The sequence below is a fragment of the Salvelinus alpinus genome, chromosome 13, assembly GCF_045679555.1.
Source record: "Salvelinus alpinus chromosome 13, SLU_Salpinus.1, whole genome shotgun sequence".
Classification (NCBI taxonomy): Eukaryota; Metazoa; Chordata; class Actinopteri; order Salmoniformes; family Salmonidae; genus Salvelinus; species Salvelinus alpinus.
The window spans coordinates 21397598-21412106 of record NC_092098.1 but is presented as its reverse complement, the minus strand read 5'-3'; the positions used below and the strand labels follow the sequence as shown (position 1 = coordinate 21412106).

The window sequence follows — 14509 nt, the reverse complement described above, 5'->3', positions numbered from 1 at the left end:
TGTCTTTATCACACTATACCACTCTCTGTCTTTATCACACTATACCACTCTCTCTCTGTCTTTATCACACTATACCACTCTCTGTCTTTATCACACTATACCACTCTCTCTCTCTGTCTTTATCACACTATACCACTCTCTCTGTCTTTATCACACTATACCACTCTCTCTCTCTCTGTCTTTATCACACTATACCACTCTCTCTCTCTGTCTTTATCACACTATACCACTCTCTCTCTCTCTGTCTTTATCACACTATACCACTCTCTCACTCTGTCTTTATCACACTATACCACTCTCTCTCTCTGTCTTTATCACACTATACCACTCTCTCTCTCTCTGTCTTTATCACACTATACCACTCTCTCTGTCTTTATCACACTATACCACTCTCTCTCTCTGTCTTTATCACACTATACCACTCTCTCTCTCTCTGTCTTTATCACACTATACCACTCTCTCTGTCTTTATCACACTATACCACTCTCTGTCTTTATCACACTATACCACTCTCTCTCTGTCTTTATCACACTATACCACTCTCTCTCTGTCTTTATCACACTATACCTCTCTCTGTCTTTATCACACTATACCTCTCTCTGTCTTTATCACACTATACCACTCTCTCTCTCTGTCTTTATCACACTATACCACTCTCTCTCTCTGTCTTTATCACACTATACCACTCTCTCTCTCTGTCTTTATCACACTATACCACTCTCTCTCTCTGTCTTTATCACACTATACCACTCTCTCTCTCTGTCTTTATCACACTATACCACTCTCTCTGTCTTTATCACACTATACCACTCTCTGTCTTTATCACACTATACCACTCTCTCTCTGTCTTTATCACACTATACCACTCTCTCTCTGTCTTTATCACACTATACCTCTCTCTGTCTTTATCACACTATACCACTCACTCTGTCTTTATCACACTATACCACTCTCTCTGTCTTTATCACACTATACCACTCTCTCTCTCTGTCTTTATCACACTATACCACTCTCTCTCTCTGTCTTTATCACACTATACCACTCTCTCTCTCTCTGTCTTTATCACACTATACCACTCTCTCTGTCTTTATCACACTATACCACTCTCTGTCTTTATCACACTATACCACTCTCTCTCTGTCTTTATCACACTATACCACTCTCTCTCTGTCTTTATCACACTATACCTCTCTGTCTTTATCACACTATACCACTCTCTCTGTCTTTATCACACTATACCACTCTCTGTCTTTATCACACTATACCACTCTCTGTCTTTATCACACTATACCACTCTCTCTCTCTGTCTTTATCACACTATACCACTCTCTCTGTCTTTATCACACTATACCACTCTCTGTCTTTATCACACTATACCACTCTCTGTCTTTATCACACTATACCACTCACTCTGTCTTTATCACACTATACCACTCTCTGTCTTTATCACACTATACCACTCGCTCTGTCTTTATCACACTATACCACTCTCTGTCTTTATCACACTATACCACTCTCTGTCTTTATCACACTATACCACTCTCTCTCTCTGTCTTTATCACACTATACCACTCTCTCTGTCTTTATCACACTATACCACTCTCTGTCTTTATCACACTATACCACTCTCTGTCTTTATCACACTATACCACTCACTCTGTCTTTATCACACTATACCACTCTCTCTCTCTGTCTTTATCACACTATACCACTCTCTCTGTCTTTATCACACTATACCACTCTCTGTCTTTATCACACTATACCACTCTCTCTCTCTGTCTTTATCACACTATACCACTCTCTCTGTCTTTATCACACTATACCACTCTCTGTCTTTATCACACTATACCACTCACTCTGTCTTTATCACACTATACCACTCTCTCTCTCTGTCTTTATCACACTATACCACTCACTCTGTCTTTATCACACTATACCACTCTCTGTCTTTATCACACTATACCACTCTCTGTCTTTATCACACTATACCACTCACTCTGTCTTTATCACACTATACCACTCTCTCTCTCTGTCTTTATCACACTATACCACTCACTCTGTCTTTATCACACTATACCACTCTCTGTCTTTATCACACTATACCACTCTCTCTCTCTGTCTTTATCACACTATACCACTCTCTCTGTCTTTATCACACTATACCACTCTCTGTCTTTATCACACTATACCACTCACTCTGTCTTTATCACACTATACCACTCTCTCTCTCTGTCTTTATCACACTATACCACTCACTCTGTCTTTATCACACTATACCACTCTCTGTCTTTATCACACTATACCACTCTCTCTGTCTTTATCACACTATACCACTCTCTGTCTTTATCACACTATACCACTCTCTGTCTTTATCACACTATACCACTCTCTGTCTTTATCACACTATACCACTCTCTCTCTGTCTTTATCACACTATACCACTCTCTCTGTCTTTATCACACTATACCACTCTCTGTCTTTATCACACTATACCACTCTCTGTCTTTATCACACTATACCACTCTCTCTCTGTCTTTATCACACTATACCACTCTCTGTCTTTATCACACTATACCACTCTCTCTCTGTCTTTATCACACTATACCACTCTCTCTCTCTGTCTTTATCACACTATACCACTCTCTCTGTCTTTATCACACTATACCACTCTCTGTCTTTATCACACTATACCACTCTCTGTCTGTCTTTATCACACTATACCACTCTCTGTCTTTATCACACTATACCACTCACTCTGTCTTTATCACACTATACCACTCTCTGTCTTTATCACACTATACCACTCTCTGTCTTTATCACACTATACCACTCTCTCTCTGTCTTTATCACACTATACCACTCACTCTGTCTTTATCACACTATACCACTCTCTGTCTTTATCACACTATACCACTCTCTCTCTCTGTCTTTATCACACTATACCACTCTCTCTGTCTTTATCACACTATACCACTCTCTGTCTTTATCACACTATACCACTCTCTGTCTTTATCACACTATACCACTCTCTCTCTGTCTTTATCACACTATACCACTCTCTGTCTTTATCACACTATACCACTCACTCTGTCTTTATCACACTATACCACTCTCTGTCTTTATCACACTATACCACTCTCTGTCTTTATCACACTATACCACTCTCTCTGTCTTTATCACACTATACCACTCTCTGTCTTTATCACACTATACCACTCTCTCTCTCTGTCTTTATCACACTATACCACTCTCTCTGTCTTTATCACACTATACCACTCTCTGTCTTTATCACACTATACCACTCTCTCTCTCTGTCTTTATCACACTATACCACTCTCTCTGTCTTTATCACACTATACCACTCACTCTGTCTTTATCACACTATACCTCTCTCTCTGTCTTTATCACACTATACCACTCTCTGTCTTTATCACACTATACCACTCTCTCTCTCTCTGTCTTTATCACACTATACCACTCTCTCTGTCTTTATCACACTATACCACTCTCTCTCTCTGTCTTTATCACACTATACCACTCTCTCTCTCTGTCTTTATCACACTATACCACTCTCTCTCTCTGTCTTTATCACACTATACCACTCTCTCTCTCTGTCTTTATCACACTATACCACTCTCTCTCTGTCTTTATCACACTATACCACTCTCTCTCTCTGTCTTTATCACACTATACCACTCTCTCTCTCTCTGTCTTTATCACACTATACCACTCTCTCTGTCTTTATCACACTATACCACTCTCTGTCTTTATCACACTATACCACTCTCTCTCTGTCTTTATCACACTATACCACTCTCTCTCTGTCTTTATCACACTATACCACTCTCTGTCTTTATCACACTATACCTCTCTCTCTCTGTCTTTATCACACTATACCACTCTCTCTGTCTTTATCACACTATACCACTCTCTGTCTTTATCACACTATACCTCTCTCTCTCTGTCTTTATCACACTATACCACTCACTCTGTCTTTATCACACTATACCACTCTCTCTGTCTTTATCACACTATACCACTCTCTCTCTGTCTTTATCACACTATACCACTCTCTGTCTTTATCACACTATACCACTCTCTCTCTGTCTTTATCACACTATACCACTCTCTCTCTGTCTTTATCACACTATACCACTCACTCTGTCTTTATCACACTATACCACTCTCTCTCTGTCTTTATCACACTATACCACTCACTCTGTCTTTATCACACTATACCACTCTCTCTGTCTTTATCACACTATACCACTCTCTCTCTGTCTTTATCACACTATACCACTCTGTCTCTGTCTTTATCACACTATACCACTCTCTCTCTGTCTTTATCACACTATACCACTCACTCTGTCTTTATCACACTATACCACTCACTCTCTGTCTTTATCACACTATACCACTCTGTCTCTGTCTTTATCACACTATACCACTCTCTCTGTCTTTATCACACTATACCACTCTCTCTCTGTCTTTATCACACTATACCACTCACTCTGTCTTTATCACACTATACCACTCACTCTCTGTCTTTATCACACTATACCACTCTGTCTCTGTCTTTATCACACTATACCACTCACTCTGTCTTTATCACACTATACCACTCACTCTCTGTCTTTATCACACTATACCACTCTCTCTCTGTCTTTATCACACTATACCACTCTGTCTCTGTCTTTATCACACTATACCTCTCTCTCTGTCTTTATCACACTATACCACTCTCTCTCTGTCTTTATCACACTATACCACTCTGTCTCTGTCTTTATCACACTATACCACTCTCTCTCTGTCTTTATCACACTATACCACTCTCTCTCTCTGTCTTTATCACACTATACCACTCTCTCTCTGTCTTTATCACACTATACCACTCTCTCTCTCTGTCTTTATCACACTATACCACTCTCTCTCTGTCTTTATCACACTATACCACTCTCTCTCTGTCTTTATCACACTATACCACTCTCTCTCTGTCTTTATCACACTATACCACTCTGTCTCTGTCTTTATCACACTATACCACTCTCTCTCTCTGTCTTTATCACACTATACCACTCTCTGTCTTTATCACACTATACCTCTCTCTCTGTCTTTATCACACTATACCACTCTCTCTCTGTCTTTATCACACTATACCACTCTCTCTCTGTCTTTATCACACTATACCACTCTCTGTCTTTATCACACTATACCACTCTCTGTCTTTATCACACTATACCACTCTCTGTCTTTATCACACTATACCTCTCTCTCTGTCTTTATCACACTATACCACTCTCTCTCTGTCTTTATCACACTATACCACTCTCTGTCTTTATCACACTATACCACTCTCTGTCTTTATCACACTATACCACTCTCTGTCTTTATCACACTATACCTCTCTCTCTGTCTTTATCACACTATACCACTCTCTCTCTGTCTTTATCACACTATACCACTCTCTGTCTTTATCACACTATACCACTCTCTCTCTCTGTCTTTATCACACTATACCACTCTCTCTCTCTGTCTTTATCACACTATACCACTCTCTCTCTCTGTCTTTATCACACTATACCACTCACTCTGTCTTTATCACACTATACCACTCTCTCTCTCTGTCTTTATCACACTATACCACTCTCTCTCTGTCTTTATCACACTATACCACTCTCTGTCTTTATCACACTATACCACTCTCTGTCTTCATCACACTATACCACTCTCTGTCTTTATCACACTATACCACTCTCTCTCTGTCTTTATCACACTATACCACTCTCTGTCTTTATCACACTATACCACTCTCTCTCTGTCTTTATCACACTATACCACTCTCTCTCTCTCTGTCTTTATCACACTATACCACTCACTCTGTCTTTATCACACTATACCACTCTCTCTCTGTCTTTATCACACTATACCACTCTCTCTCTCTCTGTCTTTATCACACTATACCACTCTCTCTGTCTTTATCACACTATACCACTCTCTCTCTGTCTTTATCACACTATACCACTCTCTCTCTGTCTTTATCACACTATACCACTCTCTCTGTCTTTATCACACTATACCACTCTCTCTCTGTCTTTATCACACTATACCACTCTCTCTCTGTCTTTATCACACTATACCACTCACTCTGTCTTTATCACACTATACCACTCTCTCTCTGTCTTTATCACACTATACCACTCTCTCTCTGTCTTTATCACACTATACCACTCTCTCTCTGTCTTTATCACACTATACCACTCTCTCTCTGTCTTTATCACACTATACCACTCTCTCTCTGTCTTTATCACACTATACCACTCTCTCTCTGTCTTTATCACACTATACCACTCACTCTGTCTTTATCACACTATACCACTCTCTCTCTGTCTTTATCACACTATACCACTCTCTCTCTGTCTTTATCACACTATACCACTCTCTCTCTGTCTTTATCACACTATACCACTCTCTCTCTGTCTTTATCACACTATACCACTCTCTCTCTGTCTTTATCACACTATACCACTCTCTCTCTGTCTTTATCACACTATACCACTCTCTCTCTGTCTTTATCACACTATACCACTCTCTCTCTGTCTTTATCACACTATACCACTCTCTCTCTCTGTCTTTATCACACTATACCACTCTCTCTCTCTGTCTTTATCACACTATACCACTCTCTCTCTCTCTGTCTTTATCACACTATACCACTCTCTCTGTCTTTATCACACTATACCACTCTCTGTCATTATCACACTATACCACTCTCTCTCTGTCTTTATCACACTATACCACTCTCTCTCTGTCTTTATCACACTATACCACTCTCTGTCTTTATCACACTATACCACTCTCTCTGTCTTTATCACACTATACCACTCTCTCTGTCTTTATCACACTATACCACTCTCTCTGTCTTTATCACACTATACCACTCTCTCTGTCTTTATCACACTATACCACTCTCTCTCTCTGTCTTTATCACACTATACCACTCTCTCTCTCTGTCTTTATCACACTATACCACTCTCTCTCTCTGTCTTTATCACACTATACCACTCTCTCTGTCTTTATCACACTATACCACTCTCTCTCTGTGTCTTTATCACACTATACCACTCTCTCTCTGTCTTTATCACACTATACCACTCTCTCTCTCTGTCTTTATCACACTATACCACTCTCTCTGTCTTTATCACACTATACCACTCTCTCTCTGTGTCTTTATCACACTATACCACTCTCTCTCTGTCTTTATCACACTATACCACTCTCTCTCTGTCTTTATCACACTATACCACTCTCTCTGTCTTTATCACACTATACCTCTCTCTCTGTCTTTATCACACTATACCACTCTCTCTGTCTTTATCACACTATACCACTCTCTCTCTGTCTTTATCACACTATACCACTCTCTCTGTCTTTATCACACTATACCACTCTCTCTCTGTCTTTATCACACTATACCTCTCTCTCTGTCTTTATCACACTATACCACTCTCTCTCTGTCTTTATCACACTATACCACTCTCTGTCTTTATCACACTATACCACTCTCTGTCTTTATCACACTATACCACTCTCTCTCTGTCTTTATCACACTATACCACTCTCTCTCTGTCTTTATCACACTATACCACTCTCTCTGTCTTTATCACACTATACCACTCTCTCTCTGTCTTTATCACACTATACCACTCTCTTTCTGTATCACCCTATACCACTCTGTCGGTCTGTATCACACTATACCACTCTCTCTGTCTTTATCACACTATACCACTCTCTCTCTGTCTGTATCACACCATACCATACCAACAATTAAAAGTGAAAAGACACTCTCTCTCTCTCTTACACATTTCTCTAAATAGAAATCTAAAAACATGTTTAAATGATATTGACTATTTGTGGAAACATTAATTGGATATGCACACTCCTCCTCTGCACTCACACTACCAACCACACACAACCTGCAAACAAACACACATGCCCTTCGCCCATTGTTAAACAGGGCTGATTAATCTAGGGTTGAATGTCTGCTCTTTGTTCAAATGAATTATCAAGTAACACCAACAATGGGGGAGAGAGCCGAGAAGAGGGGAAGGGTGAAAGAGAGGGAGGAAGGAGTGATGACAGAAGGGAAGAGGGGAGGAGGAGAGAAGCCCCCTGGAGATTAGGTCAAGGGATTTGGAGCCATGTACAGAAGCCCACTACAAATAACAGTGTATCATACCAGTATAGCCAGGGCCCAAAGGGAACTACTATTGTTATTTTTTATTTTTTATTTTACCCCCCTTTTTCTCCCCAATTTCGTGATACCAATTGCGATTTTGTCTCATTGCTGCAACTCCCCAACGGGCTCGGGAGAGGCAAAGGTTGATTGATGCAACCTCTGAAACATCTCCTTAACACCAACCACACCAATGTGTTGGAGGAAACATCGTTCAACTGACGACCAGGGTCAGCTTGCAGGCACCTGGCCCGCCACAAGGAGTCGCTAGAGTGTGATATAAAGCCACCCCGGCCAATTGTACACCCCCCTATGGGGTGCGATGCAGTGCCTTAGACCGCTGCGCCACTCGGGAGGCCAGAAAGGCTATTGTTTAAATCATCTTTTGGATTGACAACATAAAATCACCTCAGCTGCTAAATATTATATGATCATACAGCAAGTGGGATATACAATTTAGAGTCAAATATAATGAGGTGAGTTGACTGAGCCTATCAATAGCCCTCCTTGCCTTCCTCTGCCCTCTCAGCATGGACAACTGAGGCCAGTCCTGGAGCGTAGGCCTGCTGTGTCTCTGCTGGACGGGCCCCTTTGCAGAGCTCCACCCCTGGGCCCTGTCGACACCATGGGGGCTCCCTTTGTCAGCAGGCCCAGTGCTGCGTAGGGCCATGGACAGACATAACCAAATGCCAAGAAGAAGCTTCTCCACAGGTTACGGTTACAAACACTGGACCTTCTTGGTGAGTGAGAGTAAATGGTTGAGTGTGACGGTCTGCCAGTCCCCAGGGTGGGGAATCTACATTGAAATGTAACCTCATAGAGAGGAGCGTAAGAGGAAAGGAGAGGAGAGCAGAGCGGCATCCTGTGGGGTGAGATGGAAAGGGCTGCTGTGGCACACTGTGCAAGAAGGAAAAACCCTGCTGAGTAATCAGAGATAGTGTACAGGCCCTGCGTCTAGCCCTGGCTGAGACTATTGCTCTGGTCTAACCAATGCAGTGAGGGACCATCAGGGAGGAGATTATTTATTTGACTTTATGGGCCGTCATGGTGACCAGACCCCCCCCCCCCCCCCAGAGACAGACTGAGTGTTGTGTGCAGACCCAGGTCAGGAGGAGTGTAGAGAGGGTCACCTTTCCCCTGGCCACACCAGGAGGGTATCCAGTTTACTAGCTATCCTGCCTGACCTCTCATCACCATGCCCCTCTCTCTTTCACTCTTCCTCCGCCTCACTCTTTTCATCCCCCCATCACAGGGAGAGTTGAAAGCAAATAATAAAATGGTGGGACAGAATAGGCCGGCAGCGTCCTGTGCTTTCCCTCCTACAATGGCAACATGGACGCCTTTGAAAAGAGGATAGTATTCAAACATCAATGAATACTGTGGACGCTGATTTGAATCTGGGTTATCAAACAGAGGCTGTGAATGGAAAATATGGTAAGGATAAAATAATATGTATGTGCTGTGGCTGTTTTAATATTCATGTACTTTTGAAATTGCCAAGGGATCTAAGAACTATTTCCATAATTGTGCAACACACACACACACACACTTGCATATCCACAAGGAACAGTAGTGAATTTCTACCCCAGCTAATTTCAGCAGTGTGCGCTATCATAGAAAAAGATGCAATTACATTAACTAGGGTCCTTTGTGCATGAGATTGGTCAATTTCTCTCATTCACTCTCACTTGTACAGTGCATTCGGAACGCTTTACTGTATTCAGACCCCTTTACTGTTACGTTACAGTGTTATTCTAAAATGGATTCAATTGTTTTCCCCCTCATCAATCTACACACAATACCCCATAATGAAAAAGAAAAAACAGGCTTTTGGAAATGTTTGCAAATGCATAAAATAAAATAAAATGAAACCGTAATTCATTACATAAAGTTGAAGTCGGAAGTTTACATACACCTTAGCGAAATACATTTAAACTCAGTTTTTCACAATTCCTGACATTTAATCTGAGTACAAATTCCCTGTCTTAGGTCAGTTAGGATCACCACTTTATTTTAAGAATGTGAAATGTCAGAATAATAGTAGAGAGAATAATTTATTTCAGCTTTTATTTCTTTCATCACATTCCCAGTGGGTCAGAAGTTTACATACACTCAATTAGTATTTGGGATCATTGCCATTAAATTGTTTAACTTGGGTCAAACATTTCAGGTAGCCTTCCACAAGCTTCCCACAATAAGTTGGGTGAAGTTTGTCCCATTCCTCCTGACAGAGCTGGTGTAACTGAGTCAGGTTTGTAGGCCTCCTTGCTCGCACACAGATTTTCAGCTCTGCCCACAAATTTTCTATAGGATTGAGGTCAGGGCTTTGTGATGGCCACTCCAAAAACTTGACTTTGTTGTCCTTAAGCCATTTTGCCACAACTTTGGAAGTATGCTTGGGGTCAATGTCCCTTTGGAAGACCCATTTGTGACCAAGCTTTAACTTCCTGACTGATGTCTTGAGATGTTGCTACAATATATCCACATAATGATGCCATCTATTTTGTGAAGTGCACCAGTCCCTCCTGCAGCAAAGCACCTCCACAACATGATGCTGCCACCCAGTGCTTCACGGTTGGGATGGTGTTCTTCCAAACATAACGATGGTCATTAGACCAGAAGACATTTCTCCAAAAAGTACAATCTTTGTCCCCATGTGCAGTTGCAAACCGCTTTTTTTATGGCGGTTTTGGAGCAGTGGCTTCTTCCTTGCTGAGCGGCCTTTCAGGTTATGTCGATATAGGACTTGTTTTACTGTGGATATAGATACTTTTGTACCTGTTTCCTCCAGCATCTTCAAAGGGTCCTTTGCTGTTGTTCTGGGATGGATTTGCACTTTCGCACCAAAGTACGTTCATCTCTAGAAGACAGAACGCGTTTCCTTCCTGAGCGGTATGACGGCTGCGTGGTCCCATGGAGTTTATACTTGCGTACTATTGTTTGTACAGATTAACATGGTACCTTCAAGCATTTGGAAAATTGCTCCCAAGGATGAACCAGACTTGTGGAGGTCTACAATTTTTTTCTGAGGTCTTGGCTAATTTCTTTTGATTTTACCATAATGTCAAGCAAAGAGGCACTGACTTTGAAGGTAGGCCTTGAAATACATCCACAGGTACACCTCCAATTGACTCAAATTATGTAAATTAGCCTATCAGAAGCTTCTAAAGCCATGACATAATTTTCTGGAATAGAAAAAGCTGATTAAAGGCACAGTCAACTTACTGTATGTAAACTTCTGACCCACTGGAATTGTGATACAGTGAATTACAAGAAAAACCTTTGTCAGCGATAACAGCCTTGAATATTCTTGGGTATGACGCTACAAACTTGGCACACCTGTATTTGGGGAGTTTCTCCCATTCTTCTCTGCAGATCGTCTCAAGCTCTGTCAGGTTGGATGGGGAGCATCACTGCACAGCTATTTTCAGGTCTCTCCAGAGATGTTCGATCGGGTTCAAGTCCGGGCTCTGGCTGGGGCCACTCAAGGACATTCAGAGACTTGTCCCGAAGCAACTCCTGCGTTGTCTTGGCTGTGTGCATAGAGTCGTTGTCCTGTTGGAAGAGTGGCCCAGCCAGAGCCCGGACTTGAACCCGATCGAACATCTCTGGAGAGACCTGACAGAGCTTGAGAGGATCTTCAAAGAAGAATGGGAGAAACTCCCCAAATACAGGTGTGCCAAGCTTGTAGCGTCATATGCAAGTTGATATTATGGTTTCAATAAATCAATCTTAAAATGGCACTTGTTTTTTTATTGACTGAATATATATGGGGCAATTTAGCAATTAGGATTTGTTATCTGTAATGGTTGTGATAAATTAGGCATTGATGTGCACTTGTGTTCTAAAAAATATATTATAATGTTTATTTGCATGAAATGGTTAAAACAATTCACCAAAAAATAATACACAATTTTTTACACACCCACTTTCAGATAAAGTCAGGTGCCCCTGTGTGTGTGTGTGTGTGTGTCTTTGTGTGTGATTGATTATGGCGGGTTGATAAGGGAATTTGTATGTTTATGGTAATGACTAAAGAATTCCACCCTGAAATGTAATTATTAAGACTATGTAACATATATAATGAATTAGAATGATAAACTTCAGTCTAATAAGGTTTGGTTGAGACAAGTAGAAATGTGTGTGTGTGACTAAGAAAATACAGAGAACAATTAAACTGTGTATGACCTGACCTGGTTAGAACTCTGAGAAACTTACGACAGGACAGGGAGTCCTGTCAAGGTTCCTCTAATCTTGGGAGGAGGGAACTGCCAGCTTGGAAGTGATAAACGAGTGGTGAGAACTATGAGGAAAGATACATCCCACCTACTGTTTGTGTGTATGTATGTGCGTTTATTAGGTAGGGAGTGAGTGAGTTATAAAATGGTATGTCTTTGTATGATGGACTTTAGAACGTTCTCTGAATAAACTTTACGGACCTTTTGCATAAGCTGAGTCTTTGCCTAATTATTATTAAACCCAGGGTCTTACAAACCTCGGGGATTGGTCAAAGCTTAAGTAATTCTTAGTTATCATCATTGGGATTGAAAATTCTCGTGACACGGGTGACATCTCAAATCATTGAATTTACATTGATTAGAGATTACATCTAAAACCATTCTGATTAAATTCAGCGAAATCAATTAAAGGGAATGTTCTGAAGTTGATGTACAGTTTGATTTGACATCTACAATTGATACTTGGCCGGTCAGCCTATGAAGTCATTAGATTAGGATTAAATCCTGCACTGATTTACTCACACTAAGAGATGGGAAGGGCTGGGGGGTTGAAGGTGATACAAATAGAATGTGGCGCTCGGCTTTACCCAGATTAAAACGCCTCAACGTCATTAGAAAAGAGCCATATGCCATTAGACTGCTAAATAGCTAACAGAACGGCTACATGGACTATCTGTATTTAATTATATGCATACTCACAGGACTCTACACACTGACACACACTGACACTCCAACACACACATAACTACCACTGCATTGGTTGACATGACTGACCAGTGGCTCAATGCTATAGATAATGGCAAGTTTGTGGGTGTACTATTGTAGTACACTATAGTGGATCATGAAATAATTTTGACAAAATTAATGCATTATGGTTTTAAGGAGGTAGCATTGAATTGGGTACAGTCATATCTAACTGACAGGAAACAGTCCACCTATATCAATGGTTCATTTTCTTCCCCTCATGTGTTAAACTGTGGAATACCGCAGGGCAGCTGCCTTGGGCCACTTCTCTATTTAATATATACCAACGACCTTCCCTATGCCTTAGTTGAAACTCAAGCTACTATATTTGCAGATGATACTACAATTTATGCAGCAAGACAATCGGTTCAACAGGTACAGCACGCTTTACAAGGAGATTTGGAGAATATTAGGGAGTGGGTTTGCCAAAACAAACTTGTTTTAAACACCAAGAAAACCAAAGTTATGTTGTTCTGTTCCACTAGGAAAAGGCCAAAACAGCATGGGATACAATTAAGTATGGGAGGAGTACAAATTGAAGAAGTGGCAGAAACCAAACTATTGGGAGTGCAGCTAGACAACTGCTTATCATGGTCGTCTCAAATAACTAATCTATGTAAAAATAAAAATAAAAAAAACAGCATGCATAATCAGAAGGATAGCTAAATATTTACCAGGAAAAATTATTCAGCAAATAACACAAGCATTAATTGAGAGTCAGGTGAACTACTGTTCTGTGGTCTGGGGAAATGCATCATCAAGTGAAGTTAGGAGGCTGCAGAATGCACAGAACAAAGCAGCAAGGATTGTTTTAAGGTGGAGATATGGTTCTTCTGTTGCAGTCATGCGCAGTGTTCTTGGTTGGTCATCAATCGATAAGATAATTGAAAGGAACATGCTTATTTTATTTCATAATATACATCATTTAAAAGGGCCAAGTTCTATTCACAAAGCTATTCAGTTGGTAAGAGACAGACATTCCTAGTAAATACTAGGAATAGATTGTCCACCATCTATGCGTTGTCCTGACAGAAAAGAGAAATAGGCAAAAGAACATTTCGATTTAGAGCAATAAAGAAATTGAATAAATTAACTGAGCAAACCAGAAACCTTTCAATATATAAATTTAAACCTTATTTTAAAACAATTTAAATATAATACATAGAAATGTTGTGGGACTATAGTAGATGAAGAATCAATATTTTTTAGATTGAGTATTTATTGGGTCATTATGTTAGTATATTATGTATGTTTGTAATAGTGTGTTATATGTGGAAATGTGTTCGTATTATAA

The 14509-nt window shown here is 40.5% G+C and overlaps 1 protein-coding gene across 2 annotated transcripts in view; it reads right to left on the bottom strand.

Annotated features, from left to right (window-relative positions):
* Positions 1–14509, bottom strand: part of LOC139537343 (sodium/potassium-transporting ATPase subunit beta-2-like) — a 59646-nt gene that overhangs the window by 39381 nt on the left and 5756 nt on the right. Inside the window, exon 1 of one of the 2 annotated variants that reach the window (XM_071338549.1) lies at positions 11573–11609. The exons of the other annotated variant lie outside the window; for it this stretch is intronic. The gene's annotated coding sequence lies outside the window, so the exon portion shown is untranslated. Of the gene's footprint in view, positions 1–11572; positions 11610–14509 lie in introns of those variants that run through there. 2 annotated transcript variants of the gene reach the window in all.